Below are 27,885 nucleotides of genomic sequence, written 5' to 3' on the forward strand. Positions count from 1 at the left end.
ATTCCAATCTAAATGAAAGCAGGTCGATCTCCAGGATCCTGTTGGAGGTTTAGAATCCAAGAGCAATCCATGACCTGACAGCAGTCAGAGAATAATTTCAGTTCTAAATTGGTCTTTGCGTTTGAGGGACATTTAACCAACTTGCGGACTGAAATAAGTAACAGCAGCTAGACCTGAGAATTTACTTAATTTAATAGGGGTGAGATTATGACGGTCTAAAGTAGTCTGAGAATCTAAATAATTTAACAGCAGTCAGTAGAGTTCCAATCTCACCATACATCAAGGTATGCAGAGGAGAATGATTAACCTAGTCATAAACTAGTACAGATGCATACAAACCCAAGGTTCCCTAATCCATTCCATATAGATGGATAATTTCATAAAACATTCAGGATCAAAAAGGAAACAGTTGATGTCCAACCCTTCATTGGAACAAATTGCATCGAACTCTACTGACTGTCGACATAAACATAAAAAGATGCATCATTCAGGCCTAGTTTAAAAAACATTTAGAGCCTGACTGTCACAGAAATTACAGTAGCACATTCAATTTTGCAGTTGTACAAGTCTGATCACGGAATCAAACATTCTTTTGCTATCACCCCCAAGGATCCAACCTTAGCTATCAGTTGGATATGCTTGGGATTTTCTTCCTGAATCTTGAGCAGTGAACAGAACCCCTGTTATCCAATCAAATTGTGGTCTAAGATTACTTCAGCATACAAAAATGTGCTCCCTATGCTGCAAACCAAGGCCCTTGGTGACAGCACTGCCACTCAAGTATAAACCACATTCAGCAAAGTAGCGTATGTTGCTGAATAAGAAGCTGCCCTGGCTTGGTCAGCAGCAAATGTCAAGTATTTTGCTTGCTCTCTCTTGTATCGTTTCAGTTCTTTAATAGCCGCTGGGAGCACATGCAAAGAAACTGGAGCGAAAAAGGGCTGCCAGAATAAACAAACAGGAAAAATAACCATATGCTCATCACAAAATCAAATAAAAGCTGTTACATGAAGAGCCCACCAAAAATAAACTACACTGGTAAAGAGACGTCTTGCCAGGTACCAGAGCTGTTTTAATAAAGTGCAAACATATGATGAACAAAATTTTCAAAGAAATGCCCAAACAGGGTGGAGGCAAAGCTCAGCATCGTACCACAAACTTCAAATTTTCGGTACATGCTGGTTCAATACCAAAGGTAAGCAGAATTGCAAAATGAAGGGCAACCAAGCAGGTCCATAAAGCTATTATTTTGATAATCTTATCTATCCGGTTCACAGACTGCATCTGACAGCTTTCTAATTTGCATAAGATATGCACAGGATATCTACCTTACAGATTGCATCAAAGACGAGAGAGCAAACAAGTCAATATCATAGCAGTAGAGCAGCAAACTATATTAGAAAGTACTAACCATGTATATCGCAAAGTAGTGCTCAATGGAGGAATAACTGATTGACATAATGGATGGATGAAAAAATGCATCTTCTGCTAAAGCCCTAGCTTTCCTAGCGGACACTAAAAAATAACAAAACAAAAGGAGAGAAAAAAAAAGAAGCATCAATTATTTGCTTGTCTTGCTTGTGCATGCATTAGAAAACAAATATATATTTCTTATAAAATTACCAGCTGAAGCATCATATATTCCAAGAGAGGCATTTCTCAGAGCTAGACTTGCTGCTTCAAGTGAAAATTTTACCCGAACAAGCAATTGCAACAGCCACATTAAAGCAAAAAAATATGCATATAATAGGAGGGCAGGAATCTATTTGACTAAATAGGGTAATGTGCAACATCTAGACATATTTGAACTACTCAAAGTTTTAAACAAGCATTTGGACCAGTATGCAGCAACTAGCAAACATAAAATAAGGCAGCTACAGAGGATCTTTAATGTCCTATTTTTATTTTTTGCTAACATACAACAAGCAAGAAACAAAGTAACAAGTCGGCAAACTATTGTGTTTATTCTTGAAAGAGTAGAAGAATGACATATGTTTGCCAAAAGCATCAACATTTTCAAAATGATGGTGATTGTATAATGACAGAAACTTTTCATGGTTAAATATAAAGTTGTGGCATGCAGCAGGGGCTGGCATACAAGTCTAAACGCATGCAGCAAGAGATGGCATACAAGCAAGGTATGCTGAACCGGTACCACCGGCCATATTGGCCGGCCGACGGTACAGTTCGGTACGGTTTCGTACTGTACCGAACTGACGAAGGCAAGAGGACCCGAATCGGAAGAAAAAAAGAGAGAAAGAGAGAGAGAGAGAGAAAGAGGAAGAAAGAAAAAGAGGAAGGGGAAGGAGCCGGCGGGCCGCCGGACGGCCTCCGGCTGGCCGCCGTGGTCGCCGGAGGGTGCAGTCCACGCACACAGCACCGTAGGCGTAAAACAAGGACGTCGCCCCTGTTTTGCAAATTTTTTTAAAAAATCTAGTTTTAAGTGAAGTCGGCAAATAGTTTGTCGGCTTCATGATTTTTGTATTTTTTTTTTTAAAATCCCTTAAGTTACCGACTTCATAAGTTTAAAACCAAAAATAAAAAATAAAAAATCAAAACAAACGGTCGTCTATTTAGAAAAAGAAGAAGTCCGGGGCTCCGCCCGCTTGACCGTCCTTAGGCCGTCGGCGTCGGCTCGCCGGCCACCGGGGCCCTCGCGACAGAGGCGTCGTCCGTCCGGTAGGTCCCTCACCCCCCTCCGCGGCTCCGCCTGCTCGACTACCCTCAGGCCGTCGGCGTCGACTCGCCAGCCACCAGGGCCCTCGCGACGAAGGCACCGTCCGTCCGGTAGGTCCCTCGCCCCCCCTCCGAGCGCTCTCTCTCTCTTTCTCGCTCTCTTGAAAGTCCTATCGGGCGATACGGGGTTCGACGGCTCCCACCTCCCTCCCTCTCCTCTCTCTCTCTTTCACTTTCTCTCTTTTTTCCTTCCGTACTGCCCGTGTATCGAATTTACCGGCCGAATCGTGCTGGTTCCCCACCGGTCCGGTACGATACGTGGTGTACCGGCCAGTTCGGCACGGTATGGAAAACCTTACAAGTATAAACAAGCAAAGTAACAAATGAGAAGCCTAAGTTTGATAATATCATTATCTTTTCCACTTGGCCAAACTTACTTGCAGCATTCGGTATGGAAAGAATATAAGTCGACTGACACATCAATCTTTTTCATCAGTGCCATACTTCACCAACACCTCATACTGTAGACAATTCTTATTGAAAACAAAACAAACTAACTCTTCCATGAGCATATACAAGTCATTTCAGAATTATAGGAACAACCTTATTCATCGCCATTCCACGTTGGTATTTAAGATGTCACTGATCAATTTTTCTTAGTTTTGTGAACCGATCAGGTTGCCACCGGCACCTATAAGCAATAAACTGTGCCTAACATGTTGAAAGTTCTAAATAGGCAATCAATGGGTTTGTTTAAATTTTTCTTTTTTTGTCTATTATCGTTCCTACATGTATTAGTCATACAATTTCAAAAGGTCATATAACGAGAATCCAAACCTCTTAAAAAGAAAATAACCAATAAAATACAACCAAATTTGGAATAAGCTGAAGATGACTGCAAACAAATTTCTAAAGCAAAGCCAAGTAATAGAAGATTTAACATCAAAATGCCCTATAAAGCCCTATTTTTTGTAAAGAGTTTATCATACAAGTTGGTTATCTAAAATGGTTCTTTGTATTTATCTTAGGATACAACTTCAGGAGTACGTGTCACTAGCCTGGGAGGTGCCAGCTAAACAAGTAGTTCCACGACTGCCCATCTCATGCCAAGAAGGAAAAAAGGGACTTAAGGACCTTTTTTAGTTCAATATTGAGTGATCATCAAGCTGCCAATCCATGCCTAACCAGCATGGGCTAATATAGGCTGACACCACTCTTTTACCTATCTAAGTATCAAATAACAACCAAGTGTCAGGTGCCAGGACTGGGCCTGCATGGTATGTGCCAGCCAGCATGTACAGGCATGGACTGGCACTTGTAACCACGATTAAACTAGTAAATTTTCATTTTGCAAAACACAATATATCAAATGTTTTGTTAGAGTAACAATAATGATTTTTCAGTGGACCTGATCTATTGGGTCTTGAAAAAAACAAGGCACTCACCTGCTTTCCTATTTCATCCATAATGATCATTCTTGGAAGTGATTGAACCTAAAAAATGATGGAACCAACCAGAACAAAAATATTGAACATCAAAGAAAACGGGAATAAGGTTTTATTTCATGAAACAATACAAAAGACCAAGGAACTATGAAACATACTAATTTAGAGAGAGGCTCAAGTGTGGTGGCACATGAAAGCAGATTGAAGCATGTATGATGTCCATATAACAAATCCAGCTCCCTTCAAACAATAAACACTCAATGTTAGTAGCTGACTTCACTCAGCTAACCTACTTCAAGCTAGAAAATGCCAAATATCACATTTTGATGCTTTCATGGGGTTTTAAAAAAAAAAATTCACATAAATGGATATGTTATATGTCGATCAAATAAAAATCATGATGCTCAAAACATTGGAGACAACAGCTTGTTGAAATTACTATATGGCATATCAATACATTGATGATAGAAGAAAATTCACAATTACACAAAAACAAGTTTGGTAAAGTGTTAAAAAAATACAACAATATGTTATCATATTTTACTATAGGTTACGATTACGAATTTGCAAGAGGAAACATATTAAAATTGAAAGCCTTAATAAAGATCTAAAACTATGATGTACTACAAATCATATCCAATAAATTTGCAGTATCACTTGCATTGTTAAAAATTAAGTACCAAGTTTAAGTTATGTTTCATGGCTCTCCCAAGCACCTCTGCTTTCACAAGACAATAACACATGAAAAAAGATTAAAAGGCGATGATTAGTTTTACATTTTGTTAGGTCATCTAAAATAAAATATATTTGAATGCTATATTTCAAGCAAAGCAAAATGGAAGAGTTTATGGCCACCTCAACAGCATTCCTTCCTTAAAAAATTATGCTTTTGGAGCCACCATATCAAGATGAACTCCAATATGGAAGATCGAATAATTGAGTGGCCGCAGACCAAAATTCACAGCTTTTTGCAAATCATATTTCAATTCCCTCAAAAGTGGGTAAGAAAGGAAATAAAAAGAATATTATACGCAATCTGAGGAGCATTTGCCAGCTCACTACAAAACAGAGGGCATCCAAAAATTTTCATTTTTGGGCAAAAAAATGTGGGGGGAAATCCAACCCATGGTCATAAAAGGAAAAAAAGGGGGAGAATATAAAACTTCCCATGGTAGGAAAACAGGGCATTCAATATTGGCAGTGCTAAGACAACTACATGACCTTACAAAGAGCCATAGCAGTTCCTAGTTAATGAACACACAATACATTCACAAATGGCATGTAGATATACAAAAATGAAGACAAATTCTAACGTAATTTACCGTCTGTTTCTAACCCAACCTTTCCACACCACACCCAGTATATCTTTCCCTTATGCAGGCTGAAAATACATAGGAGTACGGAGTCTTGGCTAAGTTACTTATTCCTTTCGAATAAAATATTAAAAAAAGGAAGCAATAGATCCTATGAGTAGCAGGAATTGATAGAGACAAATTTTGCTATTTATAGCTTTCAATTTGCCATGGTACAAGAAAAATGGATCATCAGAGACAACCTAAATTGGGATCGAGTTGACAAAGTCAAAAAATATGATGATAGGAACTACTTAAAACTCATCCTCAACACCAAAATAAGAATGTCCTTTTGATCTTAGCTAGATAAGTTGGAATGCAAATGTAGGTCATTAGGATGAGAAGCTCAACTAAAATTCTTACACCTAGGAGCTGTAACAACTAGGTCTAGACTTGGTAGCCAAAAATAAGTGTGAGTACGTTGAAGCAGCAAGCTTAAAAAATAAGGTGGAAGCACCTAGGACCTAGGTAATATTTGTATAAAGAATACAAGTATATTGAATACTAGTTATCTTATTTATTTATTTTTTTTTTGTTTCATACATTTCAAATAACTACCCTACAGAAAGTAGGGCCAGATAGAGATGGAGAATGAGTGGAGGGAGCTATTTTCCTTCTGTGTCCCTCCCCAAACAACAATCTCACCCCACCCCACTCTCAATCACAACTCACAGCTCTCAACTCCCATTTCCTCCTCCTGCGCACCCCCCCCCCACAAATCTCCTTCCTAACCAGGGCTCCCTCTCCCTCTCTCTCTCTCAAACACACACTCCACTGCCTCTCTTTATCTCTCTCTCCCTCCCTCCCCCACCCAATATCCAACACCTCCCTTATCCTGCCTCCTCCCCCCACCATCACCACCCACCTCCTCCCACCTCTTGTTTCCCCACTCCTCTTATCATGTCCCTCTAAGGCTCTAACACATTACCACCTTCCTCTAGCTGCCTCCACCTCCCTCCTCCTCCATCACTGCCCCCTCATCCCGCTCCCCCCCCCCCCTCCCCTACCATCATCACATGCATTCTCATCCCGACTATGATCTCCCCCCTCTCTGCCTCCCTCCATATCCCATCTCCCACCTCCTCCTTTTCTCTCTAACAGTGGCCCCTCGTCACCACCCCTCTTTCTTCCCCTCACCACCAATCATGTCTCTCTTTCCCTCGTTACAAGTTTCTCTCCACAACATTCAGCAACTCATCCCATAAATGATAGCTTCACTTTGAGAAACCATTGACCCTCGATTTCATGGAGTCCAGAATCCGAAATACTAGATATTGTCTAGATTTAGAGATGGAGATTTCCATGGATGGTGGATCTACCCGTTCAAATATTTCTTTTATGAAAATTCTCTTTTTGAAACCCTTTTAGATTTCTATCTTAGAAAGAAGGGTGGCGTTTCCACTTCCTTTGGATCCACGTTTTGGGGATTTTTGGAACCACATTTCCTAGCTGAACACAGTTCATAAACATGGAAATATTCTCGAATGAAAGGAGAAGCAGGCATTTCTTACTTCCAAGGGTAATAAAATAAGGGTGCAAATAATGGTCACGTAAAATATTTAAAAAAAAATGCAAAAATAACTGTCTAGAATTTACACCATTAATGCTGCCCTACAGAAGACATGGAGAAGACTGGTACTTCAGCCATGTTTTAATGACAGAACTGCATCTTTAAATAAATAAGCCAAACTTCTTTGACACAATGTAAACTAACATAGTACTAATAATCATCAATTATAGGTCACTGGATTCTGTAAAAGTTCCGCAACAAAAGGTGCCATCGTGTCAGTGTGGACAAAGAACCACATATATATTATGAACAGCTGGCCAATGGGTGGATCTCTAATGAAAAGTCTCCAGAGAAGTCACTACTACTTTGAGAAGATAACTTTCATTTTTGATCCCCCTGCAATTTGAGCAGCGAGTGGTCTAATGCTTCAATGTTAAATAGATGCACCATTTTGGGCTACATTAGACCATAGCCCCCAACATACATCATATGTGCACACTGCAACTATACCTACTTATGTGTAGAATGCAACCATATACTGTTTCTACTAATAGTTGAGCAAGAATGCTTGGGAAATGGGCTCATATAAGTTGTCATCTGATAGTTGTAATAAAACCTGCTTCTAGAGATTGGCATTAAAGCAGTTATTGATCCCTTTGTCCTATCTGTGCAGTCTCCTTGTACTCTCAGAACTACACTAAAATTTTTGGTGGTCTTTAACAGAAAAGCAAAGACCAAAGATTCATTAATAAGTAACTAATTAGATAGACAGTTTTTAGATTGCACAATAATCTTTTGCCGATAACTGAGCATATCATGAAGGTTCACCTAGAGGTTCATAAAGAAATCTTAGGGCATATGAATCTGCATATTTAAAACAAAGTTAGAAAATAAGGCAAGTTGACACCTAAGATGATATGTAATATCCAAGCAAAGTGGTAAGCACTTAATTATGCCTGTATAACATGTTAAGTAACCAGATCCCTTATGCATAAATTCAGATACTTGAAAGGTGGCAAGCCATGTACCACACCTTAAAACAAACTCAAAAATTCTCTCTTCTTACCATTCTGTAAAGCCTCTTTCACTGTTTAAAAATCTAGATATTCCCATCTCAGTAGCATCAAGATAATTCGATCTAAGACCAAATAAAAGCCGATGTTGCCCAATGAAAACTTGAAAAATCTTCTGAAGATCCTGTTTAGATCATGAAGTCATGGGTATTCTAATGTATTAGAAGCTATCTTAAGAGCATGAAGGCCAAAATTGAACTTCAAGTGATTAAATTAATTAATATCGAATTTATAGTACTTAATGATGCTTGCACATGTCAAATGGAAAACATGCATTTCTTAAATATGACGAATCACAGATAATCTGGAATTGTGAAACAAACTACATCAAAAAGATTGAGTTTGTGTTTGATATATAGTCAAAAGAAGATTATAGTCTAGATCCAAGAAAGGGTGTGGATGTAACTTCCCTGACACATAGACATGCTCCATACTTAATAGAGTAGGGACAAGTTAGAGGGGCGAAATGGACTCCTACCTACCATAGACCTTTTCTTATGGAAATATATCAGTTATCTATTATTTAATTTAATAAATGATTTTATAAATCTAAAAATTGCTTTATCAATTTCAAGACTTTTGCTTTTCCACGTCTGATCCCTGTCCAGGCTGAATGGCAGAGCTTCCATACTGTCCATCTAGGCTGCATTTACAAGCAGATATTTACCCATCTCGGCTCTGGAATTCACCAGAAAACAACCTGTTCAAGTCCAAACTTAACCTGTTTCAGATATGGAGCAGATATGACCAATGGGAGACCTGAAGAAAAACCAAGCAGACCCAAAACTCATGCAATATGTTTGGCCTATCCAACCATATCCTCCATATTCTATTGCTGTTAATAGTGCCTATACAATGTTATAATTGCTATCTCTAGCATAATATGTACATGGTATCATGTCTCAGAAAAAAAGTATACAGTAACACTAACACATTTACCCATGCAAATTATATTTTTTGTTTGGGTTCCTTCTAGCTTGACTAGACTCTCAATGGCCTATTTGGGAGCTCCCTGCCGGATCCAAGAGGATCGGTTGATGAGAGCAAATGTGGGGGAAGGGCAGGAGGGGGAGAGGGAGAACAAAAGGACTCTGGGACCCAATCGCTGCGGGATCATTTTTTGTGAAAAAAAGGAAGGACCATCCATTGGAGGTCCTTGTTTGATCCCATGGGGAGTGGGAGATGGGACACACCACACTCTCCCTTCTCTTCTGCCTGCTCCCTCCATTCACCCCATGCTCCAATCCCAGCCTATCCCGCAAGATCTAGCCAAACAGGCCCTAAAAACCTGAAAAAGACCAAATGGATCAATATAATAAATATTAAATCCAAACAAGTGCCATCCTAAATGGAAGTAGATAAGGCTTAATCCAAATTCTGAGTGAACTCAAAGATGAATCAGGCTAGCATTGTGTGCAAGACGAATCCAACCCAATCATTTTAAAGCATTAGGTCTCCTGCTCTTGTCTCACCTTTTGCATTAAGTCTTTCTTCACCCTCATTTATGGGAGCCTACTCAATCCACCATTTCAATTTGTCCTGAAAAAGTGTTAAACCTCAACTCAGCACACCACCTAAGAAAGCAGACCAATCAATTGGAACTCTAAATGAACTCCCAAGATATCATAACCTAATTTGTCCAAGTTGATGTAATTGATCCTGACTGTACTATTCTTTGTCATACAGCCAAACTCTGATAAGGTGTTTGCCTATGGCCTTGAACCTCCACTAGTTTGCTCAGCTTCATTATATTCCTTGAAAGACAATTCCAAGGACCAAGGAATGCCGAACCAGACTGATCTGCCCAATTCGGCCTGCACCGAGCCGAACAGGTGCAGAATTGGGTCGGTTCAGCCTTGATTTTCGGAACAGGGCCCGAACTGGGTGGTTTGGCCCTGTTTTTTTTTTTTTGGAGGGGGGTTACTGTAGTTATAGTGTTCGGCAGTGTTACTGTAGCTACAGTGTTTTGATAGTGGGATGTTTTAAAACAACACTTTTGAAAGGAAGAGAAGTCAGAGACATCTCTTCCTTCGGTTTTATCTTGTTTCCTTCAGTTTTATCTCTTCCTTCCCCTAAAAATGATCTCACCTGTCACCCTTACTGTCTCTCATGATTCCCACTCTCTCTCCTCTATTTTGCTCCCCTAGTTGTGATCCCATTTTGAAATGCTTAATAAAAAAAGAAAAGGGGGAGAACACAATAAACTAACCCAATCTCTCTCTCTCTCTTTCTCTTCATATCTCACACATCTCTCCATCTTCTTGGTTACTAATTTTTTTATAAAACAAAATTACCACTCCTTAATCATTTTCTGCTTTTAGATTCTTATTTAAAAGAAAAGCAGAAAAAACAAAGAAAATTTGCTAAAACAAGAACTGGAGGGACCATAGTATAGTCTATGGGCTGAAATAAGTCAAATACGATTATAGTTGAGACAGAGTCAATTTTATTTCAAAAGAGTGACAGAAATTTCAGCTAGGTGAAATATTGGATTTTCAGTACATGTATTGCCCTTCATCCCAATTAACCTTGTTCCCAAAATAACCATCCCAGAACACCCCCACACAATTAAAATTACACAGAGAGAACCTGCACTCTCTCAATCATATCTAACTCCCTTTCTCGTCTCGCACTTTCTCCTATCTGCCCCTCCCTCAAAATCATACCCCTCCTTCCCTCTATCCAATGCCTCTCTCTCTCTCTCTCTCTCTCGCCCCCCCCCCCGCCCAATCTCTTTTCTTATGCCTACCCATCCATCTCTCTCTGTCTCTCTCTCTCTCACACACACACACACACTCACAGTTATCCACCCTCCCCTCTCTCTTTCTTTCTCTAGTCCTCCATCTACTCATCCCCTTCTGTTTGTTTGAAAATGTCAAGACCACACATGGTTTGGGACCGGAGATCACCTATTAAACAACCTATATCAGGTCTTTACATTCGTATATACTTGCTTTTTTTTTTTTGTCTGGATTCGAAGTAATGACCCAAGCTGATAGAAATCTGTGATTTAATTTTTTAAGAAGATATCTATACTAAATTCATTATTTCATGCTCTCAAGCAAAATGCATGCCTGAACATGCTAGACACAATCTATGCATGCCTCATCCATCTGCACCAACACAAGCAGCCTCTACCCTCTATAGAACCACTTTTTCCAAATGTTAGAACTTAGAAGTATTATTAAGATATACTTAATTTTTTCTTGATATTTGTTAGATGAAATGGATGTCTAGTTGTCATTTTCATCCATCAACCTAACAAATATTCCAGTGACTAAATGACTTAACCGACTAACAATTTTAAATAATCAATAATCTCGATCACATTAGAAAGAACAATTCTTCTCATAATTGGACAAACCAATGGTAATACTATGGGCATATAAGGAAAACTACTAAGAAAGAATTAGTTTGTTTCATTAGTGAACAAAACATGCATACTGTGAATTTTAAAGCTAATGCTTCTATTAAACTTATACAGCTAAGTAATCAATTTTGCCATATAGAAGATGGAAATTAATTTAACCATTTTAAAAAAATTAATTGCGACAAAATGGAAGCATAATATATGTCCTAGGTATGCAACCGTCCATACCATCAATTTGCAAACCATTAGAGTTTCCATTCTAATGCCATGATCAAAATCATATTATTGAATATAGTTTCTTGAATTGTAGAGGTTTTGCATATCAGTTTATAAGGAAATATAAAGAACTTATGAAACTTAATAATGTAATTTGTTTTTGTTTTTACAAAAGGCCCTTCTTTCACCCAAGTTCTAGCGGCCATCAAGTCATACGAATTTTGAGGTTGATACTAAGCCAAAATATCCAATGAATCCATTGATAAAAGCCCTAGTGACTTACAACCCTCTATTCTTACCATTTTTTTGGGAGAAGACATAGATGATGGTGATGATAATTTTGTTAATGAAATAAACGGGAACTTCTTTACTGGTAAATGCAAATCTTAATGGGAAAATTATTCCATACAAAATTTATTATGGAAAATCCAAAAAGTCAAATGCTATTGAATTCTAGCATAGGTTATCTCTGCAATTATTATGATAAGAGATTTCTGAACCAGCATGACCTTCTGAATAATAAAAGATTCACCTGCAACTGCCCCAATCTTGACACACATGGATAAACCTCTCTGATTCTTCTTCTTAAACATTTCACAAGAAGCTTCAAACTCTTCCTAGCATATCCTTAATTATTTAATTTTCATGTTCGAACACTCGAAAGGATCTATTCTTAGCTTCACTATATTGAGCATATTATATAGCTATTAACTTTCTTTTTCCGGCTCGTGTCTTTATCAAATCTTAGAAGAAGAGGAAAGTGTGGATCACGTGGGGTGCTCAATGTTTATATACACTTAATATATGGTACATATCTTTGGATTCCAAACACAACAATAGTATTTATATGGATGGCCTATCCAACAATCTACCTTGATGCTATAACATCATATAATTTGTGTGCTCTAATCCTAATGAATAAACAGCAATATGTTAATCCGCTATATTCTCCCTTTCTTATAAATAATAAAAGTCCATATAAAGATGAGGGTGCAATGACAAAAGGCTTGAGTTGACAAGCGCAATGGCATGGGTTCAAATCCTGCAGTAGCTGCTTGGTGCAAAAAATGCCAAAGGTTAGGTCTATTCCCAGTCTGCCCCTCCAAGGACCCTAGATTGTTGAGACCCTAACTGGGTAATGACCCTTTTCTATAAAGCATCTGTACATAATATGCAAAAAGAAAAGCATGCTTTCAAGGCTTGCTTCGTCACTCCTCATGTGGCTCTCATAACTTTTCTAGTATGAGTGTTAATTTCCTGTTAACAACATCACCAAATGTATATCATGTTCATCATCTACCAACATATGCTGAATTTTACACCCTTTAGATATTTGATGCCAAGCAAATATATTTTGCAATTTATCACCAATCTTTGGATACTTCATAGTTCATAGTGAGTTTGAAAATCCAAAATCCACCAAAATTAGGGTTTTCTTGATCATGATGATTTCTGTAAGGGAACAAACATAATTCTTCTTTTTTAATAGCATATGCAGAAGGTCTAGGTTGAAAAATCTTGGAACTCAAGGACCACTTTCATGTCAGATTTGACTTTGAGATTGAGGATGAGATGGAAATTATGTAGAATCTTCACTTAAAAGAATGGTTTGGATCATCCAAAGAAGCACTCTTTTCAAATCATCCACATATTTTGTAGACACCTTCATCCATCATCTTATGCAAGTTGCTACCCACCTTGACTGTTCTCCATCATCTGCAATACTGAAATTTTTGATAAAGAGGATCTTTTGAACTCATCTGGGCACACAATCTACTTATTTTTCATTCTATAGAAAAGCCTCTTTAGTTCTTCATCCTCTATTCCTCTCTGTTCTTCAGTTTAGCATCATGTAACGAACAATCATTGCCAAAAGGACTTGGACACCATAAGACAATTTTGGCTACAATCTATCTTCATTCATTTCTAGCATGACCAAGTCTTCTTTCTAGTGGGACCATTTCGCTTATCACCTTGAAGGCATACTGTCATCGATATTATTCCTTTTACTTTGATTCTCCTATTTATTTGAGAGATTTGATGAATTACAGAAATGTGGATATTAGCTTATGATATAAGGCTCATGTGCTACTCACATGACTTGCCTCAATAAGGTTCATCATATGATCGATTTACTCAAGTGAGGCCAACCAACGGATCATCATTGTAATTCAGATGACAAGTGTATTTTGGACTAATATGGGAAAAATGACAACAAGGACCATCTAATCATGTAAAAAACCTAACCTCTTCCTTCTCTTGCCATGTCTCACCATGTTAAAGTGGCAACAACCCCAAACTAGCCAAACATCTCTGGCTGAACAACCAAACGACATGGGCCGAGACCCTCCCCCCCTCCTCTCTCACCTGCTTTTTACTCTCCCTGGAAGGGACGTTGTTATCTCGGAGGTGCCAAAGGTTGGCCACTCATGGTAGGGGCTGTTACTTTTTAATGATACCGACCACCCCCTTTCAAGGCTCTGGTCCTCACCCCACAACCCAAATCTCTCTCAAGGTTTGACCTCTTATTTCACCACCTTCATCCACTCTCAGGTGCAGGAAAGGCAAGGAGAGGATGCATGGCAAAGTGTGGTCTCCTTTTGGTGCACCTAACATGAAACTACTTCCTCTATTTTCTTGTTTTCCTCAAAATTCTCTTCAACGACAATCTTTTATTTTTTCCAATATTTTCTTTCTCTTTGCTCCTTCAGCAATAGCCCCTATTATTTCTGCCCACAAACTATGAATCGATGTATATTTGCCTCATAAACAACCCCAAGTTCAAATGTACTTTATGAGTATATCTATTTGTTAATTTACTGATTAGATATGATGCTAATCATATAATACAGCTTATTTAATTTAAGCATATTTATTACCTTAATCTTCCTAAGAAACAACAACAATCATTATATTCATATAAAGTAGTGAAAAGATGCATAAGATATAACTGTTGGTGCGTTAAACCAGTCTTAAGACACGTGGCATCATCATACGAGATCAAAGAGATGTCAATCTGATAGTGCCAGATCCCCGCAGACTAATTTACCGGTTAGCAGATTCAGTTCGGTATTGTACCGATCTGAATAAAGGACGCCCTTGCATTCTATCCAGATGATGTCTCAGCTAAAAAAGAAATGTTCGGGTCGGATATTTACCGACCTGAACCCCGGTGCATTCTTATCCGGAATGAATATTATGACATCTCTATTTCATCCCGATCATCTATCGAGGTGAACTATTATAGTGATAGACAGAATCGCTCTGCAAACGCCCGCTGCGGTTTTCTCAACCAAGCCACAGCTGGCCACGATCTCATGTCTAGCTCATATGCACGGCTGTCCGCCAGCTCACTTACATGTGGCTCTCTAACCGCCTAACAGACTCCTCTAATGACTTAACAAACTCTGGAATGACCTCCTCAACCCCTCTATAAATAGAAGGTCAAAGATCCTCCATGGGTAAGTTCTGCTTTCGAAAATTGAGGGAGACTTTGCCGGTAGAAAAACATGTCAGATTCTTGGCTTCCACCTAGTTCTCCTCCAGTTCCACTTAATCTCTCTTACTCTTCCATTCTTTTCCACCTCTGTTTTCAAGGCTCGAACCAACTTAAGTATTGAAAGATCAAGAATTGAAGGATCTCCATCTGGTTTCTTGACTAGTTTTGCAGATTGAAGAAATTCTCATCAGGTTGCAAGGATCGTTCCAGCCCAGCCTCACTCTAGTTGATCAACTCTACTCCAGATTTTGAGCCTTGCAGCAACAGATTGACGCTAGAAGAACGACTCTCTGATTTCTTTTGTCGAAAAGATGGTTAAAGCACGAGCCCAGCACCCCTCTCCCTCCACTTCAGAAGGAGCACCTGAGGCACTACTATAGTAACCAATTGCTGTTGATCCTCAACAATTTAGCCTCCTTATTCAGCAAGTCTACGCCCTGACAGCAGCTGTTCAATAGCTTCAAAAGGAGGAACAACCATCGAAAAAAGCTCCTCCCCAAAATGCTTTGTCCCAACACATCCCTCAACCAGCCCATCAAGATGAACACCATATTGATGAGGCTAACAGCGAATTTGCCTCCAATACTCTAAAAGTTCAAAGAGGGGGCGACTTGGAGCACAACGTCTTGGATCTTGAAAGATGTCTGATGGAGCTCCAAATAGGAGATCGATCTCAGAATAAAGATAGTTTCAATTTTCGATCTCCATTCTCTCATGAGATTTTGAGTGAATCAGTTTCGAACCGGCTCAAAATGCCCGCCATCGAGTCTTTTGATGGCTCTGCTGATTCGATGGATCATATCGAGGGTTATAGGACCCTCATGATTTTATAAGGGGCTTCTGATGCCCTACTATGCATTGCTTTTCCTGTAACCCTCAAGAAAGCAGCGAGGATTTGGTTTTCCAGACTCCCACAAGGGTCCATCTTTTTTTTTAGCAGCTTGGGAGATTGTTCGTCACTTATTTTGGTACTAACAGACCTCATTTGAGGCATATGGATAGTCTTCTCTCTGTTCAGCAGCAGAAAGGAGAAGATCTCCAGAAGTACGTGACTCGTTTCAATGTGGCCACCCTGGAAGTAAAAAATTTTAATGAATCAGTTGCCATGTCTGCTTTGAAGGAGGGACTCCGGAGCAATCGTCTGATTTTTTCTCTGAATAAGAACTTTTCGGATACCTACGACGACATACTTGATCGAATGCGTAAGTACGTTCAGGCTAAGGAGGAGGAGGCTATCTTAAGGCAGGCAAAGAAGGATAAAAATGAAAAAAAAATGATCGAGGGAGTATGATGAGCAGACTGAAAATTCAAATCGATCCCGAAAAAATCTAAGGTCAAAAAGCCCACCTCGGTGCTTTAACTCTTATGCCCCTCTGTCTGCTCTCCGAGCTCAGATTCTAATGAAAATTGAAAGGAAGAGATATCTTTGAAGGCCTGATCCTTTGAAGGCCCCTCCGGAGAAGAGAGACAAGTGAAAGTATTGCCACTTCTACAGAGATCATGGTCATAACACCAAGGAATGCAAGCAGCTGCGGGATGAGATAGAAACCTTGGTGCGACGGGATTACCTTGGCAAATATGTCAGACTAGCCAAAATCGGGGAATACAGGCCTCTAGCAGAAGGAACTTCTGATGATCATAACCGACTAACTGTTGGTGTTATCAATATGATATTCGGCATCCTATCTGGCACTGATGACCCGTCCCCCAAGAGGCAGAGAACTGAAGATGTTATTTCTTTTCTTGAAAATGATGTAAAGACGATCCAAATCTCTCATAACGATGCTATCGTCGTCTCTATGACGATAACAAAGTATAATATAAAAAAAAAATTTGTTGATAATAGAAGCTCTGCCGATGTATTGTTCTATGATGCTTTCTCAAAAATGAACCTGATCGGACAATTTAGACAGATCGATACTCCCCTCGTCGGATTTTCAAAAAATCCGATGGCGGCTGAGGAAGAAATTACTCTATCGGTTACAACGGGACAGAAACCAAGGCAGTCAATAGTGCAGCTCACTTTTCTAATAATCAGAGTCCCATCTGCTTATAATGCTATCCTCGACCGACCTGATATCAATGCCCTCAAGGCCATTGTCTCTACTTACTATATGTTGGTGCGTTTCCCGACTAAGAAAGGAGTTGGTGAAATACGTGGCAATCAGACGGTGGCTCGACAGTATTTTATGATTTCTACTAAAATAAACCAACCGACGAAAACTGTGTCAGTTGATATACCGGATGTATTAGATGAAGTCGGAAGAATCCGAGGTAAACTGGTAGAAAAGCTTGAAGCCATTCTTTTAAGAGATGATCTAGAAAAAATGGTCCAGATCGGTGTAAACCTTAAGCCTGATTTAAGAGAGAATGATCGAGTTTTTACGAGCAAATGTTGACGTCTTTGCTTGATCGGCTTCTGATATGTCTGACATCCCTGCTGATGTGATTATTCATAAACTAAATCTGGATCCAAATTTTAAGCCGGTTCAATAGAAGAAAAGAAATTCGCCCCGAAAAGGCAAAAAGCCATCGATGAGGAAGTTGACAAGCTTTTAAAAGCAAATGGAGGATATGCATCGACTATAAAGATCTCAATAAAGCTTGCTCAAAGGACAGTTTCTCTATCAAAAATTGATCAGCTCGTAGATGCTACCTCCAGTCATAAGCTCCTCAACTTTATGGATGCTTTTTCAGACTATAACCAAATGGCTCCAAAAGATGAAGAAAATACTGTCTTTGTCATTGAAAGAGATTTGTATTATTACAAAAAGATACCTTTTGGTCTTAAAAATGCAGGTGTTACATTCTAATGCCCCGTCAATAAAATTTTCAGGCAACAAATTGGCCGAAATATGAAGGTTTATATTGATGACATGATAGTAAAAAGCACCGAAGAAGATCGGCATATTATCGATCTGAAGAAAATATTTAGAGAATTTAGAAGGCACCAGATGAAGCTCAATCCTAACAAACGTGCCTTCAGAGTTGGCTCACGTAAGTTTCTTGGCTTTCTCATTGATCAAAAAGGAATAGAAGCTAATATTAAAAAGATTAGAGCATTATTGGAAATGAAGTGTCCGACCTCTATCAAAAAAATCCAGTAGCTCACCGGATGAGTGGCAGCCCATTGGACGTGGCAGCCCTCAATCGATTTATTTTCAAGACAGCTGAAAGATGCCTTTTCTTCTTCAAAATATTAAGAAATATCAAAAATTTCAACTGGATAGAAGAATGTCAGACTACTTTTGAGGTTCTTAAGAAGTATTTTGGCTCTCCGTCTCTTCTTTCTAAGCCAATCGAAGGTGAAGAACTATACATCTATGTTTCTGTTTCATCTTATGCAGGCAGCTCAGTTCTTATCCGAAAAAAATAGACATTCAAAGGCCTATCTACTACTAGCTGATTTTATTGCAGAATGCACTATCCCAGATGATGGGTCAATCCCGGCAAATTCTAAAAGTGATGATTTATTTTGAATTCTATATATGGATAGGGCCTCAAATTTTCAAAAAAGTGACGTCGGTTTGATTTTGGCTAGTCCTGAAGGATTCATGACTAAGCAAGTCCTAAGCTTCAATTTGAATATAAAGCCCTAATGGCGGATCTCAGAATGGCAATAAAGCTCGGAGTCAGAAAATTAAAAATTTGTACAGATTCACAACTTGTCGTCGGCCAAGTCCGAGATCAATTTAAAGCCAAGGATTCCACGATGGCTCGTTACTTATAGAATGTCAAAAAGTTATCCGAAAATTTTGAAGAGCTTGAAGTGCTCCAGATTCCTAAATCGAAAAATGTCCGGACTGATGCTCTATCCCACCTCACCACTTCGGGTTTTTTCGAGAATCAGAAGATACTGATTGAATAGTTGGACAGACCTAACATTGAGGTGCTCTCTGTATTTCAGGTCGCTCATGAGCCGAGTTGAATTGATCCTCTCATGGATTATATATCTAAAGGAGTTCTACCCAATGATCCAACCAAGATCAGAAGTATAGAAGACAAGCTTCATGGTATATTCTTCAAGAAGACCACTTATATAAAAAATCTTATTCTCTTCCTCTACTTTGATGCTTGACACCATATGAAGCTGATTACGCACTTCGAGAAGTACATGAGGGGATATATGAAAACCATTTTGGGAGGAAGTCACTTGCTTATAAAGTAATCCAACAAAGTTACTATTGGCCGACTATTCAAAAAATGCAACTGAGCTCGTCAACAAGTGCGGCCAATGTCAGATACATGCTAATATCCAACATCAACCTGCTGCTGAGTTTATTTCTATTACCACCTCCTGGTCCTTTGCAATTTGGAGGATGATATACTAGGACCTTTTCCAGTAGTGGCAGGCCAAAAAAAATTTCTGATGGTAGCCATTGATTTTTTCACAAAATAGATAGAAACAGAACCTTTAGCCCAGCTCACAGAGAAAAAAATGCAAGATTTTGTCTAAAAATCTATAATATGCCGATTTGATTTATCTCGGATCATCATCACTAATAATGATCGGCAGTTTGACAACCCCAAGTTCAACGAATTCTGCTCCAAATTTCATATTGATTATCGACTCACTCAAGGTTTGCTGAACCGGTACCGCCGGCCGTTTCGATCGGCCAGCGGTACGGTTCGATATGGTTTCATACCGTACCGAACCGATGATCCGAACCGGAAGAAAAAAGAGAGAAATCGAGAGAAATAGAGAGAGAGAAAGAGGAAAAAAAAGGAGGGGAAGGAGCCGGTGGGGCCACCGGACGACCTCCGACTGGCCGCCGTGGCCGTCGGAGGGCGCCGTCCACGCGCGCGGCGCCGCAGGCATGAAACAGGCCCCTGTTTCGCAATTTTTTTTAAAAACATGGTTTTAAGTGAAGTCGGCAAACGATTTGCCGGCTTCACGATTTTTATTTTTTTTTAAAAAAAATTCTTAAGTCGGCAACCCAGTTGCCGACTTCATAAGTTTAAAACAAAAAAAAAGAAAAAATCGAAACAGACGTCGTCTGTTTCGAAAAAGAAGGGGGCGGAGCCGCGGAGGGGCTCCGCCCGCTCGACCGCCCTCAGGCCGTCGGCGTCGGCTCGCCGGCCACCGGGAGCCTCGCAACGGAGGCACCGTCCGTCCGATTGGTTCCCCGCCCTCCCTCCGAGCGCTCTCTCTCTCTTTTTTGCTCTCTTAAAAGCCCTATCGGGCGATACGGGGCTCGAAAGCCCTCCGACGGCCGCAGCCGGCCACCGCCGGCCACCGCCGGCCTCCGACGGCTCCCACCTCCCTCCCCTCTCTCTCTCTTTCTCACTTTCCGTTCTTTATTCTTCGGTACTGCCGGTGTACCGATTTTATCGGCCGAATCGTGCCGGTTCTCCGTCGGTCCGATACGAGATGGAGTGTACCGGCCGGTTCGATACGGTATGGCAAACCTTAGACTCATTTCTGTTGGACATCTACGGTCAAATGGTGAGGCTAAAGTAACCAATAGAACTATCCTTCAAGGTTTGAAAATAAGGCTCACTGATATAAAAAGATTATGGGCTGAAGAGCTATAGAGTGTACTGTGGACATACCGAACCACGTATCGAATTCCGACAGGAAAGACTCCTTTCAAGCTCACCTATGGGACTGAAGCGGTGATTCCCGTTGAGATTGGCCTATTATCTGATAGAGCCAGAAATTTTCATGAGGCAACCAATTCTAACTGATTGAGCACTGATCTGGATATTCTTGATAAAGTAAGAGAGCAAGCCCATGTTAGAATGATGACCTATAAGCAGAGAATTGCAAAGTATAACAATGCCCGTAAAAAATCGAAGTCATTTTAGAAGGGTGACCTCATCCTGAGATGAGTTGAAGTCTCAAAGCCTACTGAACAAGATAAACTAGCTCCCAATTGAGGACCCTATTAGATCACTGATGTAGTTCGTCCAGGAGCTTATAGAATTGAGAATTTAGATGGGTTTGTTATTCTCTGCACTTGAAATTATGAAAATCTCAGAAAATATTATCAATGAGAATGCTCTAACAAGCCCCTTTCTCATATGTCATGTTTTTTCTTTTATCGAGATCTAGATTTCAATTCGATAAAGTTCCGAAGGGCATACATATTAATCCAGATTTCAATTTGATAAAATCCCGAAGGGCATATGCGTTAATCCAGATTCATGTTCGATAAAGCTCTAAAGGGCATACATGTTAATCTGAATTCCTGTCTGGTAAAACCCCGAAGGGTATACATATTAATCCGAATTCCAATCCCGTAAAGTTCCGAAGAGCATACGTATTAATCCGGATTCCAATCCGATAAAGACCCAAAGGGCATACATATTAATCCAGATTCCAGTTCGATAAAGCTCCGAAGGGCATACATGTTAATCCGGATTCCAATCCAGTAAAGTTTCGAAGGGCATACATGTTAATCCAGATTTTAGTCCGGTAAAGCCCCGAAGGGCATACATATTAATCCGGATTTCAATCCGATAAATCCCTAAAGGACGTATATGTTAATCCGAATTTTAGTCCGACAAAGCCCCGAACGGTAGACATATTAATCCAGATTTCAGTCCGATAAAGTCTGAAGGGCATGCATATTAATCCGAATTTTGATCCGATAAAGCTCCGAAGGGCACACATGTAAATCCAGATCCCAATCCGATAAAGGCCCGAAGGGCTTAATCCCTCCATCAATCGACAAGTCTTATTCTGAATACAAGACCAAAATGATCTTACGTCGGTTTCGAATCTATATAATACTATATCAATCTCTGGATTGAGATTATCTTTGGATTCTCTTGAGAATATCAATCTCCGGATCGAATCTTAAAACTTGATCCCTCCGCGGTCATACAAATAAAGGTACATCCGAATCTTGATTTTTACTTAATTGATGATGGGTGAATTTAAAGTTATCAATTTTCGATTTTGTTGAATTATAAAGATATGTGTGGTTATTTTGTCCTGACAAGCAATGAAATTTACTAGAATACACAAATTAAATCATGATGTCTGCAAAAATATATCTTGCATTGATATGAAAAGAAAATACATAAGCAAAAACCCACATCGGGTCTATATGTTCCAAAAAAGAAAAAGAAAAAAAAAATCTATATCAGGTCAATACATCTCGAGAAAAAAGAAAAATCTATCGGTGCATTAGAATCCCCCTTAATTGGTTTCTTTTTGGTCTGCTCCAGCTTCTCGATAGTATTAGTAGTAGCAGGCTAAGCGGCTAGGGTGGACTTCAATTTTTTGCCGGCCTCAAGGACTTCAGTCCCTATTAGAGGCACCACAGATATAGGCTTCGCAGTGATGGCTTCAGTGATGTTCACCTCGATAGGAGACCGACCAGATTTTTTTGCTGGTTCTCTCTCGCTTCAGGGGGCGACTCAAGATCTCCCTTTACGTCCATCTCGATGGCTACCTTCAGAGTAACCTTGGAGATATCTACCTCAGGATACAATTTTTTGATCAGGTTGCGACACTAACTGAAGGTGTAATCATATGCACCCTCGGTGCTCTCGAATACTTCATCCTCAAACTCCTCGGAGGCTTTGTATAGCTCCACCGCCTTAGCCGCCTTGTCTGCTTCTTCTTAACTTGCCTCTTCAAGGCCTCTATGGCCTTCTCATGAGCCTCATTGGCTTTTTCCACCTCTTTAAGTCTCGACTCCAGTTTCTTATTCTTTTTGACGATAGTATGCAGATCAAAAATCATTTTCTTCTATTTATTGATCTTTCGCTAAAGATCCAATAGATTTTGATTCTTCTCCTTCAGTGCCTTCAATTTTTTTTCAAGTTGATATTTGAGTCCCGCAGCAAGTTCGGACTACTTTTTCTTCTCCTCCTAAAGAATGATAGATTGGCTTACATGGCCTCTTTATTCTTTAACAAGTAGGCCATGTTCTCATACATGATCTTGAAGTCGACAGCGACCTGCAAGACAAAGGTTCAGATCGGCCATTCACCGAAGTGAAAAAAAAAAAGAGAAAAACTCATGTGTATGAGCTATTCGAATCCGTGATTGGCGATCTCCTCTGGTTTATTCTTCCGACGCGCCTTCAAATCGACGGTTGGCATCACTGATTCGAGAAGATTGCGGCCCAATTGGGGCCGCTCCAAAAGTGACATCCTAGTCATGGCATCTCCCTCGAACGAACTCAATAGGGCCACAGAAGTTGCGGTCGGTTTGCGTCCAATCTCTTTGGAAGGCGGCGCAGGTCGAGCGGTGTTATTCTTGATCCTCACTACAGTAGGTTGGCGAGGTGGGGATTCTAGTGATAAGGCTCGAAGAGAATTTTGTGGTCCCCGAAAGGCTTCACTTCTCCCCAAGTTAGTCGAAGAAGGGGTCGCTAAGGAAGATCGGGACACAGCCAAGGCTAGAGGAGGCACCGCACCTTTGACTCTCTTCGGTGCGGGGTCGGTAGTAGACGGCTTTGGTTGATCATTCCTCTTCCTGTCCTCAACCTTCGCCAAATTGAACCTCATTTCTGCATTAGATAGGTGTTTTAGAATAACGAAGACAGAAAAGAAATGATAAAGTTGAAGAGTAAAATATTTCGATCTTATCTCGAAGAGAATACAGACTGATACTGACATCATACAACATCTGATCATTTACCAGAGAAGATAACTTGGGTGTTTTGATGGTAATCAAGGTTGAATAAGCATTCTCATCCCTGAAAAGAATTTCATCATTAGAGTTATGTTTGGTGTCCGAAAATCTCCAAGAAGTCCTAAAACTCCATGGAATACGAGCTCGGACGAAGAAAAAATGGCCTTTCCAGCCATGAATTGAAGAGGGAAGACTAGGTCCAAACTTATGATTTTTTTGAGGTGAGAAGTACCACCAATCCTTCTCACTCGGATATCTTTTCAAAAGGGACCAAAGACCTAAATAGAAAAATTCTAAGATCTATGTGAAGGAAATTACACATAATTATGAATACTGTAATCATCTTAATTGCGTTCGGAATTATTTGAGTGGGATGGATCCTATAAAAATCAAAGACATTGCTGAAAAAGGGATGCAGTGGGAACCGCAAGCCGGATCGAAGGGACTAATCAAAGCTATACAACCCTCGGGAGGCTCAGATACCCAACCTTCTGGATCCGACACTATCATTTTATACTCGTCGAGTATATCATATTTTTCCCTAAGGGCTAGAAGGTTCTCCTCAGTCGAAATAGATCATTCTATCTCGGGACCGAGGTAGTCCGTGACATCATGCACAGGAGATTCTGTGCTATAATCCAAACTCTCCTCACCTATGGAACCCATTTCAGGGCTCTCTTGGGATGGATTTCCTACCTCAATGGCCAATAAAGGCTGGGTCGACCTAATCTGTAAGTCCCCTACGGCCTCTTTCCCCTTCCTACCACTCTTGGACATATTTCTCAGGGAAAAATGTGAAGGAGAAGCGAAAAGAATCAAAAGAGAAAGAAAGGCTACCCTATGATCGAAAGAGAATAAATAAGGGAGGACCGATACCTAAAAGAGACAGATGAAAATCTCCCAAGAGATGGAGAATGAACTCCTTTTCCTCCTGCTCCGGCGAAGCTTCTCGCTGTCTCCGACGATCGTTCAACGCAGAGAAGCTTCAGAAAATAATTTGGCAGCACCTTCGCACGGTAACAGTAGAAATGAACAGTGACCGAAGGGCAAAAGCCTTTTATAGACAGACCAACGGTCTGGATTAACTGATTTTCTTGTCGATTTATGACACCTGACGTTGATCTGATGCTCGATCAAACGGCGATTAGGCACACCTCCCCCCAGATTTAGCCACGACAGACCGATCCGTGTCCAAATTGATAAGCCAATTAAACGTTGACATATGGCGCTCTTATTTGATATTTTCAAACCGCCCATCCAAGCAATGATGATAGAAGATCTGGTGGATCATTTTCTGAAAGGTCAAGTGTCTTCATTTTCGACCAAGTAATTAATTTTTATGCTCTCGAGGTACGGTGCATTTATTCCAGGCGGAGACAATATCAATCCGAAAAGTTCCGAAATAAAACATGGAGATAAAATCTCCTGATCGATGAACGACTGAGTCAAAAAGCAAATATGGAGATAAGATCTTCTAATCAATGAAAATCGAATCGAAAATTTAAAAATGAAGATAAAATCTTCTGATCGGTAAAAGACTGAGTCAAAAAGCAAATACGGAGATAAAATCTTCTGATCGATGAAAATCAAATCGAAAATTCAAATGTGGAGATAAGATCTCCTGGTTGGTGAACAACTGAGTCAAAAAATCAAATATGGAGATAAGATCTTTTGGTCGATAAGAAATTGGGCCAAAAATTATAACTCCAAAATAAGATATCTTGATCGATAAAATCTGATCTCCATGACAAACGCCTCTCAAATTGGTGAAAATCTAACCTTATGAAGATACCTCTACTTCCTAGTCCAATTAGAGGATTATCACCTCTGACATAGGAAGTGGGAGACAAAGTGTTGCTGTATTAAACTAGCCTCAAGATACATAGCATCATCATACGAGATCAAAGAGATGTCAATCTGAAAGCGCCAGATCCTAGCAGACTAATTTATCGATTAGCAAATTCAGCTCGGTATTGTATCGATCTGAATAAAGGACGCCCTTGCATTCTGTCCAGATAATGTCTCAGCTAACAAAGAAATATTCAGATCGGATATTTACCAATCTGAACCCCGATGCCTTCTTATCCGAGATGAATGTTATGACATCTTTATTTCATCCGGTCATCTACCTAGGTGAACTATTATAGTGACAGACAAAATCACTTTGCGAATGCCCACGATGATTTTTTCAACCAAACTACAGCTGGCCACGATCTCATGTCCAGTTCATATGCCCAACTGTCCGCCAACTCACTTACAGATGGCTCTCAACCGCCTAACAGACTCCTCTAACAGCCTAACAAACTCTGAAACGACCTCTTCAACCCCTCTATAAATAGAGGGTCAGGGATCCTCCATGGATAAGTTCTGCTCTCTGAAATTGAGGGAAACTCTGTCGGTAGGAAAATAGGCCAGACTTTTAGCTTCCATCCAGTTCTTCTCCAATTCCACTCAATCTCTCTTGCTCTTCTACTCTTTTCTACTTATGTTCTCAAGGCTCGAACTGACTTAAGCATCGGAGAGTTAAGAATCAGAGGATCTCCACCTAGTTTCTTGACTGGTTTTGCAAATTGGAGGAATTCTCATCAAGTCGCAAAGATCGTTCCAGCCCAGCCTCACTCTAGTTGATCAACTCTACTCCAAATTTTGAGTCTTGCAGCAATAATAATAATTACTGATTTCTGAATAATTCAACAAAAAAGATTGTGACTGTTATCCTTACCAGTAATAAACCCAGTCGCTGGGATCAGCATTCAACAGGCTGAATGAAAGAACAACACTCCCATCAGCACCGACAGGCATGAACTCTCCTTTACCCATCTCCCCTACTTTCTTCCCACCATTCATGAAAATCTCAACAAAAATCTTCCCAATCATCGAAACCGCCCCGGGCTCCGAGACCTTGCCCACCATCCAAGCATGCCGATGCTTCCCCACCACAACCTGCACACTCTCTCCAGCAACGTCCCTCTCAATCACCACAACAGTGTAAACTCTCCCACCGCCAGACCCCAAACACTCGCTGCCTTCCCTCAGTGTCGAATCCAGCAGCTTATCCACACCCTCATCACCACCGCCCAAACCAGAGGAATCCACCACGCCGCACCAACGGAGCTCCGAACGCATCCCGCACCGGAATCGATCGTCACCAAGACAGAAAAGTACTTCCCACAGCCACCGCAGACCGGATCGTTGCTGGTTCTTTTCACCAGATCTTCTGAGATCAGGGATCCCAGCCGGTCGGCGAGGAATCGGTCACCATCGGGGCGGAGAAGGACGGCTTGGAAGCGGCAGGGGTGAGTGGGGCGGTCTGATTGGAGGCGGCTTGAGAGGGAGTCGATGGAGCGGAAGGGGAGGGGAGATCGGTAGATCTCCGTGGATTTGAGGAGGAAAGGGAGGCCTGAGGGGCGAAGGAAGACAGGGTTTATAGATAGGGAAAGAACGAGAGGAACAGCCCTAGAAACGGAGAGAGGGTAGGGGAAATACCTGAAAGGAAGGAGAGGAGGACGGAGAGCGTGAGGAGGAGGCGCTTGGCGCCTGGTCTGGTGGTCTGGCGGGTGGAGTCGCCGTCGGCAGCAGCGGCGCCGGAATCTTCCGCAACCGGTGGTGTCCACTTGCACTGGTGCATGCAGTTATTTGTCGTCGAGGTTTCCGGTTGGCTGTAAATCTTGCGTAATAGAACAAGTATAGTGACAAAATAAAGTCAGTCGCCAAATTTACCTGGGAAATAGTGGGAAAACGGGGAAGGTTGCGTTTTCCTCTAATTACATATTGTTAATTATTTATTTAACCTAATAAGGTTGCCCGTGCATTTTGATTTTTTTTATTTGTTGTGTGGGTGAGGGGGTTGTTATTGTTTTCTTCGTGCGTGTGTGTGTGTACATATACATATGTATATGTATATAACATATACATATGTATGTATATATATATATATATATATATATATATATATATATATACACACACACACACAGAAAAGTATATAAAAAATCCATGGCCTTTACAAGTATTAGTCCTTGGATTTCATATACAAGAAAATAATATTGTAATATGTTACATTTTAAATTAAGAGTGCACAATTACTCATATTTTATGGATTTTTTTTAAAATATTATTTTTTAATAATTAATTCTAAAAGTACCTTCAAT

The 27,885-nt window shown here is 40.3% G+C and overlaps 1 non-coding gene across 1 annotated transcript; it reads right to left on the minus strand.

Moving 5' to 3' along the window:
* Positions 1-345: 345 nt before the first annotated feature.
* LOC105057571 (uncharacterized) lies at positions 346-27,407 on the minus strand. The gene is made up of 7 exons (XR_012136737.1): positions 27,221-27,407; positions 26,457-27,134; positions 4,280-4,361; positions 4,120-4,169; positions 1,624-1,694; positions 1,412-1,515; positions 346-941 (listed from the first exon to the last, which is right to left on the minus strand). It is a non-coding gene; the product is annotated as an uncharacterized protein (transcript).
* Positions 27,408-27,885: the final 478 nt, after the last annotated feature.

This window comes from Elaeis guineensis, chromosome 14, assembly GCF_000442705.2.
Source record: "Elaeis guineensis isolate ETL-2024a chromosome 14, EG11, whole genome shotgun sequence".
Taxonomy (NCBI): domain Eukaryota; kingdom Viridiplantae; phylum Streptophyta; class Magnoliopsida; order Arecales; family Arecaceae; genus Elaeis; species Elaeis guineensis.